The following is a 22,460-nucleotide window of genomic DNA, read 5'->3' on the forward strand; positions in this document are numbered from 1 at the left end:
GCCCTGTGATATTCCGGCGCCTGGAGCTTGTGCTCCACCGGCTCCATCCTAGCTACACCGCTGCGCAGGGGTGTCTCTCAATAAGCATTAGGCCACTTCAATAAGTTGCTGTGGGGCCTAAAAAGTTCTTCATAGCAAGGATATCAGAGTGCGCCATTTATGTAAATAGGTACAATTTGCCCTCAGCATATGTACAAGACCATAAGGGCAGGATGCAGCCAATACAGTCAGAATTCCATTGGTCAAAATATCAACCACATTCAAAATAGGATTATTCATTATGCCAACATGGTAAAAAAGCCGACACTGTCAAAATAGCGCCATTTAAAATGTTGACAGATCAAAAATTCGACATCCGTTTTTCATGATTGTTTTCTTTAAAACCAATTTGTTCATACTTTACCATCCCAGTAGACGTGGAGGGGGCATATAATAGTGTGCCGAGTGTCGAACACTTATACGGTGTCCATGCAGCCTATGTCAACAAAAAACAATTAAAATTCTTGGTTATTTTTTTGACCTGTTGACATTTTGACCATTTCAGTATTTTGACTATCAGCCAATGGTGGAAGGTATTTTGACCATTTTAAATGTAGGTAAATAATAGTGAACTCATTAGGGATGGTGTGTTGAGACAGCGGCCCATGTTTTGTGATAATTACAGTATTGATTAATCCATGAAACCAGTGGCATAACATAACCGTGGTCGCGGGGAGGCGCTGTGTAAGTGCGGGCACCGGGGGGGCTGCAGGGCTATTGTAATGCCCCCCCATTTCCCGCAGCTTTACCTGGTTTCGCTACGGTGGTCCCGGCTCCCCTCCTGGCTTCATACTGATGTTATGGAGACGGGCTATCATAAAATGTCCGCCCCCATATAGCAGACTGTTCTCTGAAACTGTCTGCTGTATGGGGGCGGACATTTTGTGATGGTCCGTTTTTCATAGCATCAGAATGAAGCAGGGAGGGGAGCCAGGACCACCGCAGCGAATACAGGTAAATCTGCGGGGATAGGGGGGGCATGGGCGGCCAGGTTAACAGGGATGCGGTCAAATGCCCTGTGGTCGGAATCCCGGCGGTCAAAATCCTGACGCCGGAATCCCAAAACTTTCTCCCTCCGTGGGTGTCCACGATACCCATAGAGGGAGAATAAATTAGCTCGGCACCAGCGTAGCGAGGCACCGGGCCCGCTGCATGGCAAGCACAGTGAGCCCGCAAGGGAGGGGGGGCGATCCACGTCCCCCCCTTGTCGGGATTTCAGCGTTGGGATTTTGACCGCCGGGATTCCGACCGCCGGGAATCCATACCAAATCCGGTTAAAAAATTAAAGATATTTGCAGCCCCCATAGTTTCACAGGGGGTCCTAAACCTATGTGGATAACCCCTGAAAACATGTGGATGTTTTGGGGGGTTATCTTAGAACAGGGGTGGCCAAACCGGTCCTCGAGATCTACCAACAGTCAGTGTTTTCCATATCACCTAGCTGGTGCACAGCTCTAGTCATTACTAACTGTCACATTTTCAAACCTGCTGCATTCATTCCTACTATAGATCCACAGGTTGCCTGAAATACATGAACTGTTGGTAGATCTTGAGGACAGATTTGGCCACCCCTGTCTTAGAACATTAATTGAAAAAAAGGGTCCTATAATAGGTCTGGAAATGTCGAGGCACAAGTAAATGCAGGAGTACTGCATTAAAGTTTTGTCTATGTATCACGGTGGGTGAGTGTATTCAGAGTTGATGCTACCATTAGGCAGAATTATGGCGGTTCCCTGGTGGGTAAACATTTTTTATGCACTTTTAACAAAAAACACCTTTTGTTACCCAGGCGCTCTATACCTTAATTATGCACATTAGTGGGAATGTACATAGAAATATAACTAAACATTGTGTGTAGAGACAAGCTGCAGATACGTATAGCGGTATGCCTTTAAAAGCATACTGTACATAGATACCTTAAAAAAGGACACAACTGAAAACCATGATATAATCATTTCTGCACCAGGTAGTATGAAGATGTATGAAAGCCTTGGAGAGTGACAATGTGGATAGAGATAAAGGGGCCAATTCAGGATCGCTTGTAGCCCCAATGGTCGCCGGGCCAATTGCTGCAGGGAGGGCTGGCAGTGGACTGAGGATGCAGGCGAGGTGTTCCCTGCCTGTGGCGCACAGCTGACATCACATGACGTTAGCACACACCACCCCCCCACCCCCCCCCCCCACCCCCTCTTCAGCGGATTCCTGCAGAACTAAAAGTCGGATTAGACTGACTTTTATTTCGGAAGGGGACCATCTTTTATTTCTGGTTGGCGTCTCTCCCCTTTGGCCGCATGGTGCCGAGGGGATTTGGCGGTGGCGAGGGGGGGGTGGCGGGTAGATGTTCGGCCCGGCTGCGTTTAAGCAAGCCTTGCTGAATGAGGCCCAAAGTACCAACCACTCACTCCCAAATGGCACTTTTAAACACAACCTGAAATGTGACAGTCAGTAACTGATTGGTTGGAACTTTATATATATATATATATATATATATATATATATATATCACTATCTGTATTCATTATATAAATTTGATTTCTGAGCAAATCGGTCAGATTGGAAGCTATGGGAATATGCCGGCAATGGCAGCTAAAGAAATTAAAAATATCATCAAACCCGGAGCTATACCTGCGACTTGTACGTGAAGATGGTTGATAGCTGGTGTTTAGCAGTTTGACTTGTGTCGGTATGAGGCCGGCCTTCTGCTTTATCTGTGGCATTGAAGCAGTGACATCCTTGTACTGATGGTGTAAACTTCCTCTGGCTCTCTACAAGTAACCGGGAGGGGAAGAGGCATCAGATTAATGGATCACTCAGTATAAACTCATTTGTCTCTGATGCCCCGAAAGTTGACAGAGAGAAAGCAATTTTGACCTTTACACCTCCCGTTATCTCTGATCGATGGATGGCAAATGGACCTCCAAGCCTCACTGCGGGCCTCATACTAAGTGCAGCTGGTGCTCTAGATGTCAATGCAGAATAACAAGTAAATAAGACAGAATAAAACAGAAGACTGTAAATATGAGAGACATACGTGACCCAGCTGTAAGGGGGGGGGGGGGGGGGAGTTAACTCTTCCAGCTGGATGATTATTTAACTGTAAAGTGTTTAATAAGGATTCGTTTCTTATGCTGTGGATTTGCACTATGACATAGAGGAGCTGATTCAGAGTTGCACCCAAATCAGCCACAATTTAATTTGCATTGTCTGCACAAAAGTAAATCTAGATATTTGCTCATATTAATAGTTGTACTCATCTTTATGCAGCCACCACACCACCCCCGATCGGGAACCAAAACGCCGGACCGGACATGTTCCATTCATCAAACTCTGCATTCCTGGGCTTGTAGGGTCTGGGGGGTACCTGTAATAGCTGTCACTGGGGGCATGGGGAAGTGGATACATACAGCTGCCCCATATGGTCTGGACCATTTCAGTTTTTACTACTTCCCGAACGATACGGGGAGCCTTGCCCTTTATTATCTCCCTCCTCCTCTCCCTTGTGACGTGTCACAGGCAGCCCCACCTGATGGTACACCCCACGGACAGGCACCCCCTGGACTGGACACTACATACTCCGGAATGATAGAGATTAATGAATGGAGCCGTCCCGCTCTCCAGGGTGCTGTCCGGTTCTGGTTTATACCCCCCCCCCAGGCACTTATGGAAGCAAACGTAATAACTTTCAGCACGTCCTTGCACCAGCCTTATACACGATGCATAATAGCCATCTAAAATCAGATGCATATGCTCAGCATAGCCTGCAGTTCCACATACCTGGTAATAAAATGCCATAGGAGCTCCTAAGCCGCATGCAAATTCCCCATTGCTGCCCAGTAATGCCAATTGCACCATAAATGGACATGTAACTGATTTGTCAGTGGATCAGAATGTACTATAGTTGTTTATGTTCAGTGCTAGAATGTTTTATGCAATTTACCAAAATACTAAACTACTCAGAGATCTGACAGCGGAATCTCTACTTAATCCCTAGACGTACCGCGATGTACTTCAGTAACTCTATCTGTAGCATCATTAAGGCAATTTTTTGAGTACTGATATATGAGGACTGTCATACAGCCCCAAGATCCTTTGCAGGTGGTGCAGGGTCAAAGGTGTGGCACTGCCCCATCCTGAAGAGGTATAGTAGGTGTCTCCAAGATACACAGCATAATAATATTAGTTTTCATAAATATACAGTCCCAGGAGTAATATAGCAGGGTTGCCGACTTTATTATTCTCCTCTCCGGGAGAACCCCGGAGAGGAGAGTCTTCAGCAGCCGCTCAGGGGGCGGGGCTTAAGTGTGACATCACTAAGCCCGCGCCCCCATGATGGTAAACCAGCTAATTCACAGATCTGCGTGGAGGGGGCGGGGCTAAAATGACGCGATTGTGTCATTTTAGCTCTGCCCCCTCCTCTGAGACCCGAGGATTGCGGCATTTTAATGCCGCGATCCGGGGGACAGCGGGGGTCCCCCCTGTATCTGGAAGGGTTGTCCATCCTTCCGGGGGGGGGCCGGGAGGGGGACCTGATTTTCGAAATTCCGGGAGGGTCGGCAACCCTGTAATATAGTAGTAGCAGTGCATAGTAAATAGAGATAAGTAGTACGGTTCTCCAGAAATCCAAATTCACCCGAATCTTGTGAATCCAAACCAAAACTAAACTAGGACTTGGTTCCACTTGAAAACCAAAATGATTTTGAACTGGTTCTCAATTCGTCTCGAAACCCCTAAGTTCAGCTGTGTTTGTGTTACAGTACATCAAAGTCAAACCATAAATCTCACGATAAAACTAGAGATAATTCCCAGTAATATGCCAGGGCAGTAGTAGGGCATAATATTATACTAAATGTAGCAATAATGCCATGTAATATTCAAAGAGTAGTAGTAGTAATATGGTAGCAGTAATGCCCAGAAATTACCAGTAATATGCCGATAGTAGTAGTAATGTATGGTACTTGTGTAGTTTCATGGCGTCAGCTAACGCCGTCAGCATAGCGTACCTGTCAGAATCAGCGTAGTGTTCCTGCGCCCAGCGTAGTTAGCGTAGTCAGTTAGAAGTAGCGTAGCGTCTCTGGCTGCGTTACTTGAGTAGTTTCATGGCGGCAGCGTAAGCTACGTTATTAATGTAGGCTGGCACCATGAAAGTACACAAGTAAATACCATACTGTTGGCGGGAACAGCATCTCTGTCCCCGGCATCCCTGATAAGCCTAGTCAGGGCCTCTCTCACACCGGCAGCGCCATTATGATCCCCTCTCTTTGGCAGAGAGGGGATTATGCTGGGGTCGGCGGAAAGGGATTATGCTGGGGCCGGCGGAGAGGCGGTCCATCTGTTTGACATGCAGACGCTCCATCAATGATACGCTCCTGCGTCTGAGTATCTATTGCTGAAATCTATGATATGGCACGTGTGAATGTGTTCCTGAAACCCCCCACTATCCATGGCAGCCCGAAACGTGGCGAGGGGACGCATTACGCATCCTCCCGACCTTTTCATACCCCCACTATCCACGTCAGCGTGGAGTTGATTTTATATAGTGTGGCGAGCACAGTGAGCCACAAAGCCCGAAGCGTGGTGAGCAGACGCAGATTACATATAAAGTAATCCACGTCCCCTCATTAGGATTAACAGACTGGACCCGGCAGTAACGATATAGGCACCATGTGAGTGTACGTAACAGCTTGCAGCTGAAGGCAGATACACGCCTTGAACATTTACATGCCACACCTGCATTTTTGTAGCCACTCCCCGTTACCTCCCCCAAACTGTCCATACTGTCCAATCACTTAGCAAATAAATCATCATTGGAAGCAGAATTGCAGTGGCACCTTGATGCATGCGCAGTGCGATCGCTAAATATGCGCAGTTCACCAAAAACTGCTCAGAAGTATAAAACATTGGTTTTATGTCCATCCATGAACCGGGCCCAGTGTCCAGTAATAACTGTACTCAGTACTATTTTTCTGGAAAAATAGGTCCAGGAACTCTGGATCTGGGGGTGGATTGATTAATAAAAATAGATAGATACTGTAGATAGATAGATGTATATATTTTTTTTATAAACAAAGGCACTCACAGGTGCTTTAAAATAAAACGTATCTTATGGAAAGTACATTTTGGCCCAGAACAGGTTCAGGAAGCCAGTTACTGATGATGTCATATTTAATCAGAGGTTCAGGAACTGAGGGGCAGATTTATTAAGCTTGGAGAAGAGATAAACTGGAGATAAAGCGGAGAAAAGGTAAAAGGAGATAAAGCACCAGCCAATCAGCTGTGTTTGAAAAAGACAGTTGGGAGTTGATTGGCTGGTGCTTAATCTCCTTTTACCTTTTCTCCGCTTTATCTCCAGTTTATCTCTTCTCCAAGTTCCTGCTGGTTCCTGCTGAAAAATAGCCCTGACTGTACTTTTTAAAATGGCGCAGCCTAGACTTGCTTAAAACATCCCTTTTGGCAAGTTTCAGAGTTGCTAGATTGCCAGTCTGGTGCCTGTTTTAACTTATGATCATAATGCTTTGTGCGCTTACAAATACCAGCTGCCGCTACGATTATTTTCAACAGAGCAAAAGGGATTAGACACAGAGTTTCTGGAACCAGAATACTCTTTTTATCGTGCTAAACTGAACTTCTTCATCATCCTAACTCAATTACAGAGAAATCTGGCAGTCTTCTTTATCTGTCGAACAAAACAGAGTCGCTGCAAACTAAACACCGAACTATGCGTCTGCACCGTATCAAAAGAGGCGAGCGCTCACACCGAGCGAGACAAATTATCATAAGTAATGGTTTGCATTAAACACACATATTACTCGGAGATTCTACATGCTTCCGACCACTAGAAATTCAATAAGATACAGAACAGACGGCATGAACAGAATGAAAATAATGACAAATAAACTACGAGAGTTGTATCATTCCGTGCTGAAACTTAATAACACTTGTAATGCTTCTCTGTTATTTGCCGTTCATAACAGAAAACTCGTGTTTTAGATGGAAGCTTTGCCTTAGAAAGAGCATAAAATCGTAGAGACGATAAATCAGTTTATTAGGAAACTGCATCAATGTCAAATAAATTAAGTGCCGGGGATTTGGTAATACCAATATTTATATATTGGGGATGCTTCTCAATTCCTAAAAATAGAAAGATGGAAATTGGATAAAAGATGTTGGAACGCAACCACTATGCAAAGGATTGATTTTCAGGAATTTTATACATGGGAAAAAGTTTTCTTAGAACACTTCTCAGAAGTGGGTGGGTGGGTATGGAAAAGGGGGAATTCAACAGCAGTACAGGGATGGCCATCAACCATTGATGTATCAAAATCATCAATGGTTTATGGTTGATGAATACTAATATTTATGTATAGAACCACACTATTATTCTGTATTCTTTTTTTTTTTTTCTACAAAAATCCAGGACACGCAGAGCTCCGGCACCAAAACTCTCAAAACCCAACACCTAGGTTCTGATTGGCCGATGAGTTAGTCAGTGAAAGGACTGGGATGACATCACTGATGATGGTCACTCATAGAATACTGTAATTTACAACCATTGATGGTTTGCCATTTGCCATTACAGGCCCTGACCTACAGCAAGCACTAATTCATTTGTCTGTGGCATCAAATACATAAAGCCACAAGCTCATTGGCTAAGCTTGAATCTATACCGATTCAAGCTGGCCAATACTAAACAGCAGCAGATACTTGCCCTGTACGCTGACTGGGCATATTATTGATCATGGCATATAGTCAAATACCCTTTTCAGACCGGAAATGCCAGGTCGCACTATGGATTAGGACACAGGTCCATCCCAGGAGCAACCCAGCATTTGCAGTATGTAAGCTCTGCACCCGACCCTGCTTATCACTGCAACGCTAACATCACACAGGGTGGGGCGCAGCGGCAGGGCATCATCATTAGGAGGCAGCATTTGGAGCTGACAACGCTGCCTCCTCCATACTGTGAATGGAACCCGGGTCGCTCGACCTGGGATACATATTCACGCTGCTCCTTGACTCATGTCAAAACCGTGTTCAACCCTGTCGTGACCAGGGTTGAAATCCTGGATTGATTCACCTGGGGCGGTGCTTTCACACCACACCTTGACCCGGGCTGGTGACGTAACGACCCGGCAATAGAGTGTGATCTGAAAGGGATATAATCTAGATGGTGCCAATTATCTTTACAATGCCTTGTGTACATGGCTATAACAGCACTTGGCATTATATGAACATGAAATATTCCTTCCCACAGACTGGCTGGAGAGACATTGTGTAGATGACCAGACTACAGATGTAAATATACTGCACTGAGGATAACATGTCGAGACCCCTGCTATACCCAGCTTTTGGCAATATCAGTAAGAGCCCCAACAGACACTGAGAGATCACAGCTTTCAGCACATTCTGTACAATCTGCAGTTTTTTTTTGCTGAAAAACGTGGATCATTTTTCAATGTGATAGATAGCAGGTGAGGAAAATCTATTTGTAACAGATAGTACAGGTCACTGCAAGACACAACGACCCGAGTCCCATAATCTTCCCTCTTCTGATTGGGGCTGTAGATGTCATTAGGTAGAAGGAATGTCACAAAGTCCAGCTTTCAGCTTATTTACGTTTTCAATTTCTGCAAAACCGTTCTACAAAAAGGTGAATAGATTAGCTGCAGACAATTGACTTCTGCATATTAAAATGTGGGGTAAAAGACTTAAAGCACCTCCGAAGTCATATCTCAGTTTCAAACCACGTCCCAAGATAATATTAAATCAATTAGCTTGGTAATTGGCTTAAAAAAAGATAATCAGAACGTTTTTTAAACCATCTCCAAAGGTGTCAGAGCAATTTATAACTCTACTGCATAATAACAAGCCAAAGAGAAGCGGTGAATGACTAAATATAGATAATGAAATAAATGAAGGTGAAACATAGGCCCAGTGTCCACTTACTGTAGGTGAGAACATACTGTAGGTGTCTGCATGTTACACCCACTGAGTGCAGTAGACATGGATGTTTCTTATCTTCAGCTAAGAACCTATCTATGTTCAGCACAGCACACAGACAAGATTCATACCTCCGAACTTATCTGATTAGTGGGACAGTCCTCCTATGTGGACACTGTCCTACTGCCCCACACGTGGTTTGCAGTGTCACAACATATATATATATATCTGTGTGGCGGCCCGGCACTCACCCCTCCTGTTCAACTGCCCGGGTGCCTGTTCAGGTTAATGGACAAACGGAAGAGTGGAAAGAAACTGGCACTCCTGGGACTAGTGCAAAAACTTTGTATTTCAAAAGTACATGGTACAACAACCAACGTTTCGGGGCAGATGCCCCTTTGTCAAGGTGTAGGTGACACCTACACCTTGACAAAGGGGCATCTGCCCCGAAACGTTGGTTGTTGTACCATGTACTTTTGAAATACAAAGTTTTTGCACTAGTCCCAGGAGTGCCAGTTTCTTTCCACTCTTCCGTATATATATATATATATATATATATATATATATATATATATATATATATATATATACAGGGCTATTTTTGTGCAGGCTCTAGCAGGAACTGTGGCCCTTATTCTAGTTCACTCTTTCTGACAAAATATTTCTTAGATGGACAAAACCATGAGCACTGCAGGTGAGGCAGGTGTAAAACCCCACCCAAATCTAATTATCTCTGCACAAGTAACACCTGCCTCACCTGCAGTGCACATGGTTTTGTCCATCTAAGAAATATTTTGTCAAAAAGAGTGAACTAGAATAAGGGCCACAGTTCCTGCTAGAGCCTGCACAAAAATAGCCCTGTATATATATATATATATATATATATATATATATATATATATATATATATATATATATACATATATATATATATATATTACACAAAATCCCTTAGACCACGCTATTATCACATTTTTTCAGGTGGTCGCCAATAACACTTGACCCCCTACTAGTGGGGTCCCCAAACAACAATACACCAAAAATGTTTAAGAAGAATTCCCAATTAAGTTATACTTTCAATTTTGGCTGCAAATCTGATAAATACAGGTGAAATAAATATACATAGTTATAATAAGATTATACTATGACCTTAACCCTACATTATCTGACTTTTTGAAGAGCTTATATATATATTATCTACTATTACTATAGGAATCCATCTAAGTAGGTGAAAATTTCACCACAGAAGTAGACATCCACCATATCCTGCAGCAAACTAAAGGAAACCATTCTTGCACAATTCTATAAATAGAATACCTTATAAAGTCTATCAAAGGTATGGTATTAGCCCTTTTCTAATAATACTTTACGGTTAAAAAATATGTAATGATTTTCAAAAATGGTAACAAGGCTGACCGCCTTTAAGGTCACGCAGAAAAGTATCCTCAATTTTATAATTGTTTGAATCCATTTTTTGTACTCTCAGTATTGACAAAACATAGCATTATATCAATTATTCATCCATTCCCCATCTGTTTCTGTCATTATTATTATTATTATTATTACTTTTATTGTATTAGTCCATTGTATAAATATGTATATGCATGGAAATGTCTCTCCTTTTGTAAATACTTACTATCATGTTTTACTCCTTGTAGATTATTAAACATTTGTACCCCTGATGAAGTCTCATAAAGAGACGAAACGCGTTGGAACATGTTTTGACTACAAGTCCTAAGAAATCTGTATCCATGAAAAGAAATTGATTTGAAAACCCTGCTTTTTACTATATTTTTAATAAATGTTTTATGTATAAAAAGTGAATTTGTGTACATGGATCTGTGAATAAGGAGAGACAAATAGGAATAATCACCTATATTTGTGAGGTGCCGAAATAACACTATTGTTGGTATATATATATATATATATATAAACGCTGGTAACCTGCCCAGTGCCTTCCTCTGGAGCTAACTGACAGCGCAGAACATTGGCCCCAAAGGGGCTTAAACGAATCATTGGGGCTCCATTGCTTCTTATAACATGGAATAGTATATGGGCAGGTAGAACCCACTTAGTACCAATTAGATCAATGAAGAATATACTCCTGTGAACATTATGTTCATTCAGACAACAGCTCCTTTAAGGATAATTAATATCCTCAAGGTATCCTGGATAAGATAAGAAAGGCTTCCACGGCTTAGGTTTTGTTACCATTAGCCCAACAAAAGGTAAGAATTATTTTTGCTAATAGCACAATTACATATATTGTGGATCATGCACTGTATGTTTTAAACGTATGGGTTGTTTATGTACACAGGTTGCCGGGCAACGGAGGCAGCCAGATGACATCACTTCCGGGCGACCTGGGTCTCCACCGGGAAGCAGGAAGGAGGTAGAGGCGCCTACAACACCGTACCTGGTCCTTATAAATGGTGAGTTCCCACATCTTTTTGTCTTATATGCTGTTCTTAATAAAAAAAATGGCAGCGGGCGTTGAAATGTTGAACCAGACAACGTCTCCTGAGTACCATATATACTCGAGTATAAGCCTACTTTTTCAGAACAGTTTTTATGCTGAAAAAGCCCCCCTCGGCTTATACTTGAGTGAGGGTCCCACTTGAGTCAATACGTTTTCCCAGTTTTTTAGTTGTAAAATTAGGTGCCTCGGCTTATATTCGGGTCAACTTATACTCGAGTATATACGGTAGGTCTCCTGAGTAGTTCTTTTGCCGCAAGTCCCAAGTGCCGCCGATTTCCAGTGCTATGGAATGTTCCTAATATGGTGGTAGAATAAAATTGTGTGCCTAGTGCAGCGAATCATGCGAGGGGACGGTACACTTTGACACTGTCCATGTCAACTATGTCGACATTCGGGATAAAAACATGAAAAACGCACGTCGACCTTTTGACTGTCGACCTTCCTATTGTCGACCTAATGCTTGTGTCAACCTTCCAACCCTGTCAACAACAAATGGGTTTGGAAATAATACCGTGCCTCAAGACTGCAGCACAGAAAATACCCTAAGGGATTACCACATTGCTTCCAACCCTGTCGTCATAGCCATGTCAAACTATTTCCAGGGGATTTGGTCCCCCTCCCGTCCCCCCAGAAAGAGGGGCAAGTCTCCCGGAATGCTGGTCTTCTTCCGTCGGCGGGGGTCTGTGGGACCGAATGATGCATATCATGTAATTTGCAATACCTGCATTGCACGGCGGGGGGTGTGGCCCACCCCTTTCTTATCCTTTCAGTGGCCCCGCCCCCATGCCTGCAGGAACTGTCTGCCCTCTCCCGGAGAGGGCAGCCAGAAAGTAGGCAACCCTGGTCCCAAGAGGCATTACAGGTAAGGGGCAGAGGCACACTACAACTACAAGTGATGTCTACAGACGCATTCAATCCTTAGGTCTTGAGCAAACTCCTCGACCTTATTATGAAATGTAGGCAATAGACCACATGCAATAACGTTCTATCTCTGCAGCAGGTCTTCAGGGTAGTAAAAAGGTTTGCAGATGTATATATTCTGGTTGGTAGCTTTGCGCGCATCACTAAACATAGGGACCAATGTTCCCTCTAATTTTACGAAGGCTGTGTGCGGCAAAAGATTTTGGCTGTGCAACTTTGGAAGGAAATTTTAATTTTTGTGCGTCACTTATATATAACTGGAAAATGACGTTCAGCATTTGTGTTAACTTTACTTCAAAATTATATTAAACATTTAAACATTCAAAACACAGCACACAATGTAGTTAATGGGTGAAACACACATTAATTGAGTCCACCACTGCAAAAAGGGACCACTGCTGCTTTGTGCGCTCTGTTGTAATGTCTGTGCGCACGCTCGTCGAGCTGTGTGCGCGCGCACGTGCGCACAGCTTAGAGGGAACACTGATAGGGACTATACCCCTCCTACAGCTGAAAGTTGTCTCAAGCATAGGAAAGACTAAAAAAGAACATGTCATCACAGACCTTGTTAGCGCAGAGCCTTCATTTCTGCCGTTGTCTCCTAACTCATTCTGCCACTTATAAAGGACTCAGCTCATCAGTAACTCGTGAAGATAAATAATTCACTTGCTGCCGGCTTGTAAAATATTTTTAGACATAAGAAGATGTATAACTTCAAAAAGTGCACGTGACACCTCCGTGAGACGCTATCCAGAGGAAAGGCTGGGGATATGCAGAGGAATTTGGAAATGTTTTAAGGCTGAAATCTTGATGTACTGCGAGAAATATCTAAACTGGAGAAAGCAGATTATCTATATTTGGTATCATCCGTTTCCACATGGCGTCTTAAGTGTACATACTGTAGCGCCTTCAAAGACGTTATTTATGTATGATGCTGCTATAACTAGACAGGGAATCAGGTGCAGAAAACAAACATCTCCTGTCTGTTGCAAATGACACAGAAAAAAAACAGAACTATATATGAGGAAGAAATTCACATGCATTATACATGCGGAGTAGAGCTTATTGATGTAAATGATGCACCAAGCCAAAATAATGGTACTTGTGAATTATCCGGCTGCCGATTTTGTCCTTAAGTTTAGTTAACTTAAGGACACCCGAACGGCGCGATGCCCACGATTTACCCCCAAATCGCGGGCATCGCGTCGGTTGCGGCCGTTATAAGGGGACGCGACCGACGCGATGCCCGCGATTTCCCATAGACAGTAATGTTAAAAGACGCGATGGACCCGATTTCCCATAGACAGCAATGTTAAAATTATTACAGTAATGTTAAATGATGTGCAAAATAAAATGACAATGTGAAATGGGCCAATATGCCCGCGATTTTTCGGGCGCGATGAAAAAATTGGCAGCCCGGATAATTCACAAGTACCAAAATAATTGTTCTGCAAATAACGGACATGTTACAGACCTGTTCTCTAGGCTGCTTATTTGAGCAATTTGGTGTGTGCAATTGGAGCCACGCTCATCGTTGCCGTCGCTGGGGTGCCAATCGCTTAGGCCCACTGGACACTCTGGCGCGCTCTCACGCCCCACTCCCGGCAATTCATGCGCGAGCATGTGAAACGCTCATACGTCCACGTGTACTGACGCACCAGCCACCAGATAGAGCCAGCGGGTACAACAAATGCGGCTCTATCTGTACATTGCAAATCACATGCGTGACCTAACCCCAACCAGGCCATACAATTTGAGATCCTAACATTCAAAGCAATAAGGTTCTAACTCCACACACCACGATGATAGAGCCACCTACTCAACCCAAATGTTTGCAACCACCCAACACTTCCACAAAAGACTTCCAATCAACAGTCCTCTTCAGTTGGTATATATACAGCCATGTTAGGAGAACTGCCTAATTATTCCTCCTTGTAGTATATTTTCCCATATATTAATCTTTGTTGTTTATATTTGCATATGTTAAAGCCATGTTGGCACAGTTTGAAGGGAAAAAAGGTACTTGTGTAATATCTGGGCGCCTGATTTTGTGATTGTATGCCTTACTTTAAGGCATACAATCAGATGCGATGCGACGCGATTTTCGTCAAAATCGAATTGAATCGCATCCAAATTGCATGCGATGCAATGCGATCGACGCGATTTTCCATAGGATTCAATGTTAAAAGGGTCCTGTTAATTTCCCCACTATCCAAGTGGGCATAGAGTTGAGCCCGAAGCGTGGCGGGCGCAGCAAGCCCCGCGAGGGGACGCGGATTACTTAAAATGTATTCTGCGTCCGCTCGCCACGCTTCGGGCTCGGTGGCTCGCTGCGCTCACCACGCTATATAAAATCAACTCTATGCCCACTTGGATAGTGGGGAAATGAACAGGACCCTTTTAACATTGATCCCTATGGAAAATCGCGTCGATTTCGATGCGATTCGATGTGATTTTCCGACCCGATATTAAAATCGGACGCCCAGTTATTACACAAGTATCGAAAAAATATCTTCCTTAAAAAAAAAAACTCTGGAGAGTTAACTAAACTGGTGTGGTGTGTATTTCTTTAAAATCTGGTTCTGCAGCACCTTGATGATGGCCTTGCGCGTCTCAGTGATGATATGCCGCAGTGCCTGAATAGAGATGAGGGCCCCCAACTTAAGATCCTCCAGCGACTGCCCTGTAGCCAGGAAGATCAGGGTAGCCACCAGCCTCTCCTCATTAGGGATGGCCCTCCGCAGCTTGTTGTCTTGCCTTTCAAAGTAGGGAGCAACCAGGCCGAACAACTCCTGGAAAATAGCTTTGTCCATTAGCTGGTAGTTGCTATAGTCCTCGGAGTTGTTGTCTTTAATTTCAGTCAGGAGCGACATGTGAGGGAGAGAAACCCTCTTCAGCAGCCATTCCTTGGTCCAGCAGGTCCTCACCTGCTTCTTTTGCAGAGCACTTACACATCTCAACGTCATGAAGCTATAGCCTTTGTGGCAGAAACAGCATCTTTTCACATGTAAGTAATGTAGAAGATCCAGTCCAGGTTTTAGAGCAGCAGCTGTGATCAGGGTTGGGCTAAGCATCACCTGTGGCTTCCTAGTTAAAGAGTTTCCAGGACAGAGGGTCATTGCTCTTGATGGTGGAAAAGCTGCCCAAGTGATAGGCTGGGGTCTGGGCTATGGTAGGGACCACTGAATCTTTCTGAAGAGTTTGTCCCATGCTGTGACACCTGTATGCTACAATGCTGTAACCATTCTTGCTTATGCTGATTACCTGGTGCTGTTTTGCCTGCTACAAAACAAAACAAAGTCCAAGACTGTGTCACACCTTGCAAAAAGTAACAGCGATAAGAATCCATCACAGAATAGGGTAGAATGCACTTTATTTAGACAAACCAAACAAAGTATAGCATGTTAGCTATGTGGATTACTCAACAGGTATACTTTAACCCAGCCTCAATATTTACAAAGAAGAGGTCTGCCCAGTTTTAAAATGGCTCCTGTTTTTCATCACTATCTGTGCCACCCCCACCAGCACCCATCCCAGCAAAATATTGATGGTACATGCAATCTGCATTATATAAATCACATGCGGTTTTTTTTTCATCGCACTTGATTTGTCTAATACAAATTGCATGTAAAAAAATGGCACATCAAGTGCAAAATCGGAAGACTCCCAGGGAGATGCATGAAAACGTCAGGAGAAATTGTGTCCGACTTGAAGGTCAGACAAATTGCCTACTGTATGGGCACCTTTACACGTCAAAAGCAGACACAAGCATAAGGAAGAGTTAAGAGATTTTTAGCCTTACAGCATTTATCAGCACAACAGTTGCCCACTCACATTATGCTGTCTATTTTGGCACATCAAATGGTGTTTAGTGATATTTGTTTATATTCCTTCAGCGTATAATACAATGGCACCAGCAAATTGCATTCAGCATTCACTATCTTACTGACTGACCTCAGCAGACATGTACAGTAATAAGCAAGTTGTAGACTCTACTAGAAGTTATTAATATTAATATGTATTAAACTGTGTGCATTCCTTCAAAAATTATTGTAAAAAAACACATTTGTGTGTGGAAAAACAGGAGAGGTGTTTATCTCTCCTATTCTTTGGGGCATATTCACTTATTATCGGGTCCGAAACCAGATAATTATAATTTGCTATAACCGCTATTTGCAGTAATAAAAAATTAAGAGAAGATCACATTGGTGTTACCTTTACTTGCACACTACTGCGCATGCGCGAACAGCTATCATGAAGACACAAGTGGAAAATGTCAGGGAAGGATCATACAGATCCCTCTCCCAGTATTTTTTTTGTGATTTGTATCCTTTAGGATACAATTGATGTCTTCTTCAGATGACGTTGGCTGCCAAGGCCAAGCATTCAAGAGCTTGATGAATTCAGCAAAAACATCCCTTACACAAAACTATGGGCACTGATTTTGCATCCAATATTTGGGGGGATTTCCCACTAATAATAACTGATAAATTGGGCACTTTACGTGACAAAAGTTTCAGCCAGGAATAGGTTTTATATCCCATGCTCCTCCTTGATCAAGCTCACTTGATCTCTAGATGACTTGTATGTCACATTCTCTTGACTGCTGTGCAAAGTTCCACCCAATGTCACCCATAAGCCACCGTAAACACTAGACAAGATCGTAAAAGATATCGCTCAGTAGGGCCCTTTTGAGCGATATCTTAACTATCTCGTCTAGTGTGTGAATGCAGTATCGTTAATGATGCATGCCCCCCGTGCATCGCTAACATCCTCCTCCCTTGTCCTGCATATACAGACAAGGGTGGTGGTGTTAATGATGACCATGCAGCATCACGGCCCCCACTCCACCATTGCTCCCCCCCCCCGTCACTCCCCTCACCGCCAGCATGTGTGTATGCATTTGCCGATGCCAGCACCCCACCAACACCAATGTCAGTGTCAGCTGGGAAATTCTAGTGTGTATGGGGCTATAGAAAACTCAAGACAATACCCTCACACAAATGTATACTAGACAGTTGCGGATCCACCAAGGGGCAATTAGGGGCAGTCGCCCTGGGGCCCCACACATCAGGGGCCCCCACACTCCAGGTGGGTGGTGGGTGGGTGGTAGGCAGTGGGGTCCGGGCAGCACGTCCCTGTGGTGCCTGGACAGTCAGCGACCTGTTCTCTTGTCCCACTGTCCACGGGGGGGACCTACCCCGCTCTCCCCACCTGATCACCAGGCGCCATGAAGCGGCCGTGCCTGTGCAGCATCTCCAACAGGCAGGGAGAATAACAACTCTGCTGAGTGCTGCCGGGGGAAGGGGGGGGGGGTGAAAAGAGGAGGCCCCACAATTTTTGTTGTCCAGGGCCCCCACAGACCTTAATCTGGCCCTGACACTAGGGGTTAACTTACTAAAGCTTCTTAAAATGAAAAAAGGTGATGTTGCCCATAGCAACCAATTAGATTCTGTCTATCATTTCTCTAATGTTTTTAGTACCTAGTACCCTTGGAACTGTGAATAATCAATACCTGACCAGCTTTTAACATCAGCCAAATTGCAAAGCTAGATGCCCGATTGCTCCAGCATCATTTCAGCTGGGTATGTCTCCACCCCCTCAGATGTACACTAAACCACAGAGCCCCCTGCTGGCTAGACTCCGTGCAAATGTGATCATCTATACATATGTCTAGTGTCCGTGTGGCTCCGAAACACTGCCATCTGCTGGCAGTGAGTGAAACTACATCCCTTTCTCTCACAGATGCAAGTAAAACTACATCTACTAGCTTTCAAAGCATTAGCTTCGAGCGAGCTTACTAGTTTACACATATGCTGATGAAAACATTGTTACTCCTATTACTATTTAATGCATCATTTAGGAATTATCAGCAATTTTTTACTAACAAGGGAAAGATCTAAATGTTTCTATAGACAGTAATTACTTCTGGAGGCTAAAATTAGGTTTTGTACACCATTGAGAAAAATCATATGCAGATAAATTAATAATCATATACAGCAATTACGCATTATTTTCTAATTATGTGCTTAACACAGTTCATTTACATCTAATTTAATAAAACATTTAAAGAAAAATGATTTTTATGATACCATCTCTTTAATGGAAGAATGCAGCGCTATTTAGCTTCCAGAGCATCATGGGAAATGTAGTTCAGCCGTATCATTTGATGTTGCTTATCACTAAGCAGTAATGTCTCTTGCTTTTCTGGCCCAGTTCAAAACTTTCTGTTACCAGATAAACACTTCTCAAGGGTCAATTAAGATGTCTACAGATGATTAGAGTCTGCCACTGATGAAACTGAGATGCAATTAGCAAATTAAAAAAAAAAATCTTTTGATTAGTACTCAGCATAATTCCTTCCAATTATTCAAAGTTCATGACTACAGGGGGTGAAACGTTTCCAAGACAGTGTATTTATATCTTTATCTCTTCATCATCATTGTGAAAATTGTTGATCACCAAGATCAGCGCTTGTTAAGGTGAATGATAGTTTGGTATCTGCCATTTTGAACAGTACAAATAAATCAAACAACTGCAATCAATCGGAAAGGAAAGGTCGCTGGAGGCCACTTACAAAGCACAAAACAACTTAGGGCATCAGCGGTGGTCCTATCGTGTGTCCTAATTTTTGGAATTATTCTTAGACCAAGTGAAATTTTGCGAAGAAGCAGGATGAGGCCTTGGAGTTGGAATATATGAGGGCATTCCTTGCTAAGCACTGTCCTGGTTTTTGCGGAATTGTCCCAGTTTTTGGGATGGTCCTGTATCCCGCCAGGGGCCAGCAGTGTACCGTGGTGGTGGTTGGGGGGGGGGCAATTGGGAGCATGTTCACAGCATCTATTCCCGGAGACCGAGGGGTTGGGTTCACTGCCAGCAGCTCCCAGAGCCACTGACCATGCCCCCAGAGTAGTAAAAATGGGGGAATGGCTTGAACCCCCAAATTTCAGACGTGCACCACAGAAGTTCTGATTTGAAGAACACAAATGTTGGGAGGTAAATGTGCCTGTTTTTGCGGAAAATTCTTGATAAAACTATATATAGATGGAGAGGGTGTATTTTAGTGTGTCTCTGCTTTGTGGTTGCCCTTATACTGATATTTTCTGGTGAATCGCTTATTTTAGGGGAGTTTTCCGGAATCACAGGTGAGTCAACAACCATTTTTCCACTTCACTCCAGTGAAGTGTGTCATCAAGATCGGCAAATACAATATCTACATTTAAATTAGGGTTAGACAAGTATTTATTGGATAAAAACATTCAGGGATATAACTGGTAGTCAAAGGTTGAACTCGTTGGACGTAAGTCGTTTTTTCAACCTAAACTACTATGTAATTATGTAAAGTCCAACCACCTGCGATTCATTGCTCTCCAAGGGTGACATTTGTGGTGCGGTATTGCAGCTCCTCCCACCTGGAAATCAAGCTTCCAGCTCTAGATTCCAAAAAAAAAAAAAACAAGCTTGATATTCAAAAAGACCACGAAAAATAAAAAAAGCAATAAATAAAATATTGCTGCATTTTAAATTATCTATATAAAAGACTAACTCTCCTCACCTCTATGGGATGCAGTTATTATCCCGGTGGTCGGAATCCCGACGTTCAAAATCCCGACGCCAGAATCCCGACTGCCGAAACCCCAACACTTTCTCCCGCTATGGGTGTCCACGACACCCATAGAGGGAGAATAAATTAGTGTGCCCGCTGCGTGGCAAGCGGGGGGGGGGGGGGGCGATTTACGTTGGTTCTCATTTCGGCGGTCGGGATTCCGGCATCGGGATTTTGATTCCGTATCAAACCCACCTCTATGAGTTGAAGTACCACCACTCACCATTAAAGGCCACTCGACAGACCAAATTACTCCATTTGTGTGCTAAAATATGTCATAATAGAAAGTGCAAGCAATTTTTGCAGGGACACTGATCTGTTTCAAACTTGCTGAATATGGAGAGTGTGAGCTGTGAATATAGAGATTGGATTTAAGAGCAGATAGGGACTGGGGGTGAGGTGGAGAGTTTGTGGGCTAAAAACTGTTTCAGCTCAAAAGTGAAGGTAAAAACTGTCACAGCTCAAAGTGAAAGTACATTGCAGAATCTGTCATTTTGACTGGCTTTTAACTAGTCTACATAATATTGTGTAACTTCCGCACATGTCCCAACAACTCCCACTTCCAGCACAACAGAAAAGACCTTAGCCTAGCAGAAGAGGAGAAGAATAAAGGCCAGGGTCTGGAAAAAATTAGAAATGGGCGCCGGGGCCGAAGATTTGGATTTGGATTTGTCGCCGGGAATTGGATTTGTCATGCGGCGGTGAAAGGCTTTGGATTTGAATTTGGATTTGAATTTTTTTCAAAGATGGTCAAAAAACACCCAGATCACATAAGTTTTGCGTTTTTTTTGTCCCTAGAGTAATATTGACCTCAATAACATTAATTTCCACCCTGTTCCATACAATTTTGACCACTTTACAGCTGACAATGTTGTTTTCATTTAAAATAGGCCAAGGTTTATATATATATATATTTTTTTTTTTGAGGACGCAGCTTGTCCAACACTGCGTGGAGGCAGAACAATCACACATGGAACTTCTGACAGTATCTCACTATGGTGTATTGGCGTGCAGTACACACAAACAATAAACAGGAGCAAAATAAAAAAAAATTAGTTTATTTTTTTTTGCCAGGAACGGGGCTTGTCCAGCACTGCATGGAGGCAGAACAATCACACAAGGAACTTCTGACAGTAATTTTCACTATCGTGTATTCGGGTGCAGTGCACATAAACAATAAAGAGCAAAATAAAAAAAAAAAACATTTTTTTGAGGATGCCGCTTGTCCAACACTGTGCGGAGGCAGAACAATCAAACACGGAACTTCTGACAGTATCTCAATATGGTGTATTGGGGTGCAGTGCACACAAACAATAAAGAGTACAACATTTTTTTTTGTTAAGGACGCAGCTTGTCTAACACTGCGTGGAGGCAGAACAATCACACAGGGAACTTCTGACAGAATCTCACTATGGTGTATTGGGGTGCAGTCTCTGCCCTCTGCGCACTGACACACTGACTGACACATCCTGCCTAACATGAGTACACTGACTGACACAGCCTACTCACTATACTGATTAGTGTCAGTGATGATGACAACCCAGCACAAACCCAGCACAACACCCAATGCAGAGCTGTGCGCTGCTCCTAAACATGAGACAAATATCGTTGAATTTGAGCGACTCAATGTCTTGCAAGAATCCGTCGGGTTTCCGAACATAGCCGGAAACTTGTGAGACAGAGAGTCGGGTTGTGTTCGGAGCAGTTTGAATTCCACGGAACCCGAACCGCTCATCTCTAGTAAGAATGGGAATGGGATTTAGTTATTTAGCCGAGGGAGGAGGGACACAGGGGTAGATGTATGAAGCAGTCAGGGACGTGCGGTGAGGTAAATGGCTGAGGAGTCCCTGGCAAGTAACAGAGCCAGATTTGCAAACAATTTATTAGCCATGGGGGTACATGTGGGCATTATACACATGAGCAGCAGTATATACTGCTGGAGATTCACTGAATGTTTACAAGATATGTGCAGAAAAGATAGCCAGGTGAGGAAGACTTTTTACTCCAGAGTTTTGACTATAAAAATTATTAGAATAATAAAAATATGATTTTTTATATATTTTCTTTGTATTTTTGACATACTTTATATACTCAAATCTCCAGCACTGGAAACAGTGATAAGTCAGAAGAAGAGAACCAAAGGAGCAGTGGCCCATGGCAACCAATCAGCACCGAAGTAACATCTAGAATTTGCGTAATATAAAATCATACAGAGCAGCTGATTGGTTGCCATGGGCCACTGCTCCCCCTTTATTTATAATTAGATTATCCTATGGGTATCCTTGGACATCTCATACTCACCAGCAAGGGAAGTACTTTATATACTAGACAGAAGCCCACAAACCTGGGCAGAACTTGGACTCAATGCTTGTGATAAATAGATATTTTAGCATGCTGCTTAAACTACTGCTTTTCTCTACCCTAAATCTGCTTCAGCCGCTCCTCGCTGAAAACCGCTTGCAGCACGTGTGCTGTCTT

At 43.4% G+C, this 22,460-nt stretch overlaps 1 long non-coding RNA gene across 1 annotated transcript in view; it reads right to left on the minus strand.

Moving 5' to 3' along the window:
* Nucleotides 1–394: 394 nt before the first annotated feature.
* LOC146019445 (uncharacterized) overlaps nt 395–22,460 on the minus strand; it is a 51,226-nt gene continuing 29,160 nt past the window's right edge. Inside the window, exons 2-3 of the long non-coding RNA XR_014450546.1 lie at nt 2,665–2,804; nt 395–475 (exon numbers count right to left, since the gene is read on the minus strand). This is a non-coding gene — a long non-coding RNA (uncharacterized LOC146019445). The remainder of the gene's footprint in view (nt 476–2,664; nt 2,805–22,460) is intronic.

Source organism: Crinia signifera, chromosome 7 (assembly GCF_055691185.1).
Source record: "Crinia signifera chromosome 7, ASM5569118v1, whole genome shotgun sequence".
NCBI classification, from domain to species: Eukaryota; Metazoa; Chordata; class Amphibia; order Anura; family Myobatrachidae; genus Crinia; species Crinia signifera.